Here is a 9,324-nt window from a genome sequence, read left to right on the forward strand (position 1 = left end):
GAACTAGCTTGACAAGCAACACCTGCACCAGCTGGCCCCAGTTAATGACAACTGCAGAGGAAAGGATTTTATGAATTGTGCCTGTTACGGGAGATCAGGAAGGCCCCCAAGGGCTGGCTTCCAACAGCCACTAGGCAATATCCACCTGATTCATGTTTGTAATGAACATCCCATCGCTAGGGAGAGATTTGCTATGCACTGTTCTACTGGGCAGGTAAAAGTGCTACCTGAACAGACCCTTTATCTGCAGCTGTGAACCCAGAAACCACCGAATTGTCAATTCACACACATGAGCCGGGCACTCCGGGGAGAGCTAAAACACTGTGTCCGAGAAAGTCATCTAGAACAAGGCACACCAACTTTCCCTGAAGCAAAGCAGGGCTTTTAAAGGCTGGGGGCACCTAAGCAAACTCAAACCATGTTCCACACATTGCTAAAAAGCAATTCAAGTCTCCTTAAAAATGTTCCTATTCTGCCAGTTTTTTTTAAAGGTCTATTTCTAAGGAATATCATTTTGTTCAATCCCTACGAGCTATTAGTAAAATTGCCCAGGACAATCTCCCATACAATGCCAAATCTTTTCACCCTTTTTGAATTAGCAGCACAGTGAAAATGGCTCGCCGTCCTTAATAAAAGATGCTTTTGCATTCCCCCGGATGGCTAGTCACAGCTAATCTTTGCCTTCAAATGGGCAGACCCTAAGTAAGAAAGAACTCTTCGACGCTGCGGGCTATGTTCCTTCATGGATGCAAAAACTCTCCTGTGGCCTTTGAAGATATATTGGCCGCACACTTGAAAATGTTTCCGTTAAATCAGGGAACACTACTGTAGTCCATAGATAACAATGATTTCCAGTCTGGCTTACAAGCTTTGCCTAGGCAACACCGTTCAATTCCTTAGTCACCGCGTTGAATTTAGGGATAAGATGTTCTATTAGTTACGTTTCCCCTTGCTGTAACAAAATACCCGACAGAACGAACGTAAGGAATAAAGGATTTATTTGGGTTCATGGTACGGCCTCTTGAGCTGGGGAGAGAAAGCAGCAAGAGCATGAGGAAGCTGGTCACGTGGCACATACAGGCAGGAAGCAGAAAAACGAAAGCTGGGGCTCACTCGCTCCCCGCCTTCTGTTCAGTCTAAGATCCGGGCCCATGGAATGGTGGCACCTACAGCGAAGGACTGACCTCCCTCCTCAGTCAAACCAGCCTAGAAACTCCCTCATAAGCATATCCACGGGTTTGTCTCTAGAGTGGACTGAGAGTCTGTGAAGTTGGCAAACAGCACTGTCAACCATGGCGCCCTGCTCTAAAATTGCAAGTCTTCAAAGAACAAGTCATTTACCTGGGCTTCCAAAATACAGCAAGATCACCAGTGCCCAGCAGTGACTGGAAAATGGCTCTTGCCAGCGTTCAGATTCTAGGGCCTAAAGAATGGTGAGGGTTCCTGGGGATGGCACGTGACTGTAGCACAAAGGGATGCTCAGAGACTTACAGGAAAGCTTTGATGTAAGGCTTTAGCTGAGGCAGATCTTGAGCTCTTAATTTCCTGTACAGAACGTCAAACTGCTTTGAGAATGCTTATGGACCTTCTGACAGACGCCCCTATTTGTGGGCTGCCTAATTTAACAAAAGTGTTTAATGTGGTGATAAGGAATCAGACTGGAGGTTCTTGTTCAGTTGTCATATTAAGCCCCACACCCTTTAAATAAAATAATTCATAATAAAGTTATCAAAATGACCGAGCAATCACGTCTGCCTTTCCAGTAATGCTATTTACCAAACATCTCTTAAAGTCACAAAGGTCTGCCTGCTTCCTTCTAGAAATGAAAAACAGGAGCTTGAAAATGAAAGATTACTTTACGAGGCTCAAAGTAACAGAGTTGAGCATGCAAGCTCTAACTTACCACAGAGTAAACGTCCTCCTGCCCTTACCCCCAGCGTCCATGAGGACTGTGAGCTGTGAGCCTGACCACCACATTCGAGGCCCACTTTTGACCTCAATGCCTCAACCTAGTCCCCTATTGAATGAAGACGACACTTTTGCAAGTCTCATCTTATTTTTTAAAGATTCCTATTATGTGTATGCATGTTTATGTGTGTTCAGAAAACCCTGTTGAGGGCAGTGAGGCCGTGAGAGGCATTTGCAGGATGCATGGCTGTTCTGTGAGCACTGAACTCTGGTCCTCATAATTGAACAGCAAGCGCTCTCTTGACTGCTGAGCCATCTCTCCATCCTCATGTGAATCTTATAAGGATTGGACGGGTTTGTGAACGCAAGAGGACTCAGCCAGAAACAGCTACAATCTACTGTGCCATCCATGAGGCACAATAAGTAGCCATTACACATGGACAGGTCCTTTCCGTCTCGTCCAATCTGCTTATACAGCTCTGTTTCGTTTAATACCTAAAAAGAATTATGTATTTTTAAAAATTCTTTCAAATGCGAGTTCTGAATTGCAGGAACTTTCTATTCTTTACAAATTGTTTACATAAACTCCCATACAAATAAAAGAGGGTTTTAAACTAGAGGAATGCGAAAGTACATACATTGTCACCAACACCAGTTCTAATTCTACTTGGTTTTCCGTAAATTTCTGAGACAGAAACCGACTGGAACTCGTATAATTGAAGACCATCCAAAGTCTTGCTCTTACTTTAGTAAAGAGGAATATTAAGGTTTTCAAGGGACTGGAGATGTAGTTCAGGGGGTAGAGTGCTTGCCTAGCATGTATGAAGCCATTGGATATGTATGACTAACAGCATACATACCTGTGTACAGCATTAACACACATGGCTGTTATTCCAATAATTGGGAGAGCAAGGAGAAAGAACAGAAGTTCAAACGTTCAAGTCAGCCTCAGTTACTTGGCAAGTTTAAGCTACCCTGGGATACAGGAGACCACATCTTATAAAGTAGGTAGGTAGATAGATAGATAGATAGATAGATAGATAGATAGATAGATAGATAGATAGATAGGCAGGCAGACAGACAGACAAATAGACAGATTTAAGAAATGAAATAGAATTAATCAATAAAATCACTCTAATCCTTGGTTTCTGGCCAAAAAGAAAGAAAATGAAATCTAATTTTCTAATTCAAAACAGTGATCATCTGTTCTAATTATAAATATTGGGTAATAGGAATCAGGGCCAAGGTTGGCCATTTCTGTGAAATTACTTCCATTATAAAATCGGGGCTTGGGGAAGGCATTTCCCCAGTGAGTGAAGAAAATTTTGGCGGAGATACAGCCAAGATTTGGGCAAAGTCAAGCACCGGTTGTGCTGCAACGGAAGATCCCTCCTACTTTCCTTATGCGCGCCATATGCAGATTTTTGTCATTTCTCACCCTGGCTTTCCCATCTGAACAAGAAGCATTGAGTTGAGCACGCAGCATACAAGCAGCGCTGGCATGGTAAGATGAAGAGGGTGCCACAGCGCCCTCTGGTGGGCCAGGCAGAAACACCACTCCAATAGTTGTCCATTTAGATACACTTCACATGACCAACGAATTAACAATACTTCAGACAGTATCAGATGAATTAAAGCTGCTACTTCAACTTATCATGCGTGACGGCAATTCTTGGTTATTAGCCTGACCTTGAATCAACTAAAATCCTGACTGGGCATGTGTATGAGGAATTTTTTTCTTAATTAAATTGTTTAAAGTGGGATGACATACTTCTAGTCCAAATCTTTGAGGCAGGAAGATCCATCTTAAATCCAGATCCTTTGAGGTGGGACCATCTGCCTTTAATCTGGGGCCACACCTTCTGCTGACAGCTTCTATAAAGGACATAAAGGAAGCTTGTTCTCTCTTCCTCTGCCTGTTCTCGCTCTCCCTAGTAAATCCAACCTTTCACCAGCAGTAGACCCTACTTTGGGATTCTGGCATATACTGCAGAAAAGCTGACACACCCAGACTCATGGACCAAACAACTGCTGGGTAGACAGCCATTGTTGGACTAGGTGGACCACAGGCTGTAAACAATTGTAATACACAATGCTTTGGAGTGCTTGCTGCTCTTACAGAGGACCTGAATTTGGTTCCCAACACCCTTTGTAATCCTACCTCCAGGGAATCTGAAACCCACCTCTGGCCTTTACACTCGTATGCACAAACACACATGCAAGCACACACATACACATAATTAAAAATAAAATAAAACCTCACAAGAGAAAGGCCTGTTGGGTTTTCGTTTTATTTGTAGGCTCTGCTGTGAGGTTGTTGCTTTATAATAAAGATTTCTAGAACTCATTATTTTCTAAACTCACTCATTATTTTATAAAACAAAGTTCATGGGGAAGGCTGGCAGAGCCATTGGGAATGCTGGCACCTTCGTGTCATTATTCATAATAAATCACATCAATAAATTTCATGCACGATAATACATCAATGTATTTAATTCAAATTTTCTAGGGGGTTTACACACATGACTAAACAATAGGACAACAGCACCCCCTAGTGGCTGTCTAAGATTAACACATTTCCTCAGCCCATCCCACCGTTCTGCACAGCTATAATCCTTAAGAACTAGTGTGGTTCAATGTATTTGGGGAATGGGCTAGCAGAGTAAATGTCTCAGGAAGCTTCTATAATGTATATTGTGATGAGCAACAAAAACCAGCAGAATTTTTAACAAGTGACAGCTAAATTTCCAAATGACTTCATGAAACCATTAAGTAGTTTACAAATATCAAAAGACAAATATTCCAGAAAACATGATCTTCCATTTAATAAGCTATATTAAAGGTTACGTAAATAGTATTTGTGCATACATGAACGCAGACAAAAAAGGAAAAAAAAGAGTTCTTGTAAAAAGCCTCACATGTCATCTGGAAACGGTAAAGAAGAAAAAACAAGCTTTGAGATGTTAAATGTTTAATAGAGCACATGTATAGCCCAAATATGTATGTGAAATTATACAAGCAAGTTCATTCTTAAAGTGATGCAATTAATCAACTAATTTCTGCTCAGACAACCTAAGCAATTCCAGGTTTTATGGAGAGGCCATAGCAGGTGCCGTTGATGTTGTTGACCTCATAGTGGAGATGGTAGTTGTCCCCTGATCCCAAATGTTTACTCAGGAACTCCAGCTCCCACATTCTTCTAAAGCACACTGTCGCCTCCATTTGGTTGATGCTCCCATCTCTTTCCATCCCCTCCTGACTGCCTTAAATTCCCTAAGAAATCCATCTGGCACTGCCCTCGCACAAGCCCCTCCTGTCACTCACCTTCTTCCTAGCGCCGCCCGCCAGCTGCACGCTTGAACACAATCAGGCAGGACTTGAATTTCAATTTGTTCCAAGCATTCAAATAAACTCCCAGTAAATCCAAGACGTCTGCTACATGTCTAAGTCTATTGACATTATCTTCTAATTGTATTCTGTCCTCCCCCTCGAATTTCCAAGTCTCCTTTATTCTAACTAAAAGTTGATGGTATTCTTTTCTATTTCCCTGGGGGAAAAAAATCAACCCGATAGAAGACTACGTCAGAAGTTTGCACCATCACTTCTAACAGCCAACCACCACCTGCTCCCACCCATGTTTCTGTGGAGTTCTTAGCTGTTACCTTAGAGCAGTGGTTCTCAACCTTCCTTTAACAGTTCCTCGTGTTCTGGAGAGCTCCAACAATAAAGTCACTTTTGTTTCTGCTTCGCAATCGTAATTTGACTACTGTTATGAACCATGAAGAACGTAAATATCTGATATACAGGGTTTCCGATGTGCCGCCCCTCTCAGGACCCACAGGTAGAGAACCACTGCCTGGGGCTAACCCCGGCCTTTGTGCACCAGCTGCAGTGCATCCAAACTTCCCATCTCCACCAAAGCCCCATGTACCCAGCCTCCATTGCGCTTGATCTCACCTGCGTCGCCAGGTAGAGCCCCATTTCTTTCCACTCTGGAGCATCCCTTCTCAGGATTTCCCAAATCCTGCAACTGTTCTTTGAAAGACCCCAAATGGCGTGTGTAGGACTGACTCAAATGGTCACTTCTCAGCCGTCACGTTGAGTGTACCTTTAACAGTGGACTGCTCTCCTCTTTGAAAACTTCGGGATTCAACATTTCACTGGCTTTTCTCCCCACCCAGGTCTAGTCTCAATCCCCACTGAAAGTCCCTCCTGTAAACTGCTTTTAGACTACTGTGAGGCATGCTCAGTACTAACCCACTCCCGATAGTTCCTTATTGGTTTCTTCGGCCCAGACCTCTCCCCAGGCTTCATACACACTTGGACTCCGTAACAGCTGCACTGAGCTACGACTGCCTTTCCTCTGCAGCTCCCCAACACTGGCTGTTGCCTTCTCTTTTTACACTCGTCGTTCTAACTGGCTTTAAGTAGAATTCTTGATCATAGATGACCCTGAGCCTTTCCCAAAAACCAAGACTTCCTAAACTGGAATGAATATATATGTGTGTGTATATATATATATATATATATATATATATATATATATATATATATATATATATATGGATGGTGTGTGTATATATATATATGTGTGTGTATTTTATATATATATATATATATATATTTACGGACTGAGAAGACCTCTCATCTCCACCCTTCTGCACATTAAAGTAATAATTTCCTGTGCAATAGGATCCCATTGTAAGATCACAATGGTGGAAAGCTGCTTAGGTTCAATCTTAATTTCCACAGTGTTCATTCACATGAAAACAAGCTTCGGGCTATTTTCTGACTACGGTCTCTCCCATGGAAGTCAGCCTTCATTTAAGAGATGGCTAACCAAATACTAATTATGGTTTTCTGAGTATTACCAGTCTTCCCCGCTAAAACCGAAAAGGGAAAGACGCACACGAGAGGGAAGGAGCATAGCTGAAGGAGTGCTCTACGGGGAGACGTTCAGTCCACGCCAATGCAGAAGACAGATAATGCCCTGCACACTCGCTCAGGGCAAGGGCTCCTCCTCCTTCCATTTTACCCCCAGTACGTGAAGAACAGAGCTTCCATTACAAGCAATTGCCAATTCTTCTACCCCCACACTCTCTCAAATGGATTCTAAGACTCCAAGCCTTGGCATGACGGTGACGAGAGTCACTGGATTTAAACTCAAACCTTCACGGATTAGAAGTGTCATCTCTGTCTCAGAGATGGGCAGTCACTGAGGTAGTACTTGCCTTAAAAGCAACATGATAGGCCGTATAACGATGACTGCATTTGTGTTAAACTTCAATTCTGAAGTTTTGGACTTGCAGAAAAAAAAATTGCCAAACTGGCACAGAATGTGGGTTTTCTCTAATTGTTCATCTAAAGGAATTAGATAAGCAGTTTTATCTGATTTTTTTCCTCGTGGTCAGATTATAGCAGACTTTGAGGCACAGGACCACAGAGACAGAAACATCTTATTTTCACCCTACTGCATCAGAGTGCTCACCATAATCATGATCTAGCATTCACACTTGTTTGATTTTTATTTCCACCTGATACTTCTCACTCACATTTTTATTACTCGGAACAGGCAGTGTCTATTACTTTCCAGCACCATTAACTTATACATTCTCCTCTGTGCTGCTTGTATTGACTTGACACAAACTAGGGCATCTAAGCAGAGGGAACCTTGCTGGACCCAATGACTCCATTGCTTTGGCCTGTTGGCTTGGCTGTGGGGCATTTTCTTGATTATCCATTGATATGGGAGGGTCCAGAACAGCGTGGGCAGAGCCACACCTGGGCAGGTTAGTCCTGGGCTGTGTAAGAAGGGAAGCTGAGTAAGCCAAGAGCAAGCCAATAAACAGCACTCCTCCATGGTCTCTGCTTCACTTCCTGCTTCCAGGGTCCTGCTTGGAGTTACTGCCTTAGCTTTCCTCAGTGCTGAACTATGATATGGAAATGTAAGCTATAGCCTTCCCTCTCCAAGATGCATTTGATGGTGTTGTAACACAGCAACAAAACCAGACTAGGATATCCTCCTTTCTTTATCCTGTACCTTGAAATCAAGACATGAAACACAACCCAAGACGAAATTGGTGCTGCAGTTCAGGAGAGGGATTAACGTCCACCTTCTGGAGAAAATAACTTTTGCTGTTGCTGTTTTCCTTTGTGGTGCTGGAAATTGTACACGGGGCCTTACGATTACCAGGCAAACACTCCATCACTAAGTTACATTCCTAGCCCCCTACCCCGAATGTTTTAAACTAAAATTAAAAAAGAGTGATTTGAGATAGGGTCTCATGTACCCTAAATTATCCATAAATTTAATAAGTTGCCCTGGAAGGCTCTAACCTGAAAGCCACTAGAGTTATAGGCATGTGCCACCATGCCCACTGGATGCCTTGCTGGGGGCTGGTCCCAGGGATTTGTGCTGCCAGGTAAGCACTCACAAATGAAGTAACATCCTAAACCCTAAAATGAAACCTTTTTCAGTACCAGAAATAGGCACTGTGACCTTCAAAACATTTGACCCCAAGCGCTCCCTGAAGTCTTTCAGACAGGCACTTCACCAGAAGAAAATGCAAATACCACTTACTATATGTCAAAGCAATAAATACACTTGTAGGGATGAATGTTTTCACAGCAATATTTGACCAAAATACTGAAAGCAGAAAATAACTTCAAAAGATAATAACAGATGTGGGGGTGGGGGAGAGGGTAACAAGGGGAGAAAAGAATACAAACGGAATGGCAAAAGGTGGGTTTTAAAAGTTCCGTTTCAGACCAAACAAGTTTAGTCAAAAGACAGGAACATACAAGGACATGAACTCTCACTATTCCATTCCAGCTACCTAGCCCAATGGTTAATATCTGTTTTATTAAAATGTTTCAGTAAGACACCTTGTGCTCCCAGAACTTATGTTGACGTCTTAAGCTACTCTCTGAACATGGCAGTATTTGGAATGAGGTTGCTAGACCCTTATAAAAACTTGAAAGGTGCCCAAAAGGAAAACCCACGGAAAGATGCAGGCTACCACCTACTGGCCGGAGAAAGAAGGCTCTTAAAATCGGACTTCCCAGCTCAGGACTAACACAGACACCCTCGGAAGATCATCTAGGAACTAAACGGAGGTGTTTGGGCAACGCGCCATGGTTACTTAAGCCTTGACTAGTTCTTTCAATCCATTAGTGATGTTTCAAGTAAAAATGAGATACTCGGGGAGCATGATGAGCTTTAGGAACACCTCTAGGTCCTTCAAATGCAAACGTCCGTCTCCAGTATTCAGACTCCAGCACCGCCTGGCTCTAGCCCCACCCTTCCAGCCTTCAAAGGTAACTGCCTCCCTCAGCCCCAACATTCTCCATGACCGCAACAGCCGCCTCAATGCCCCAGCGCTAAAGGCTTCCTGGGACCCTCTATTCTGTCTCGTA

This window comes from Rattus rattus, chromosome 3, assembly GCF_011064425.1.
Source record: "Rattus rattus isolate New Zealand chromosome 3, Rrattus_CSIRO_v1, whole genome shotgun sequence".
NCBI classification, from domain to species: domain Eukaryota; kingdom Metazoa; phylum Chordata; class Mammalia; order Rodentia; family Muridae; genus Rattus; species Rattus rattus.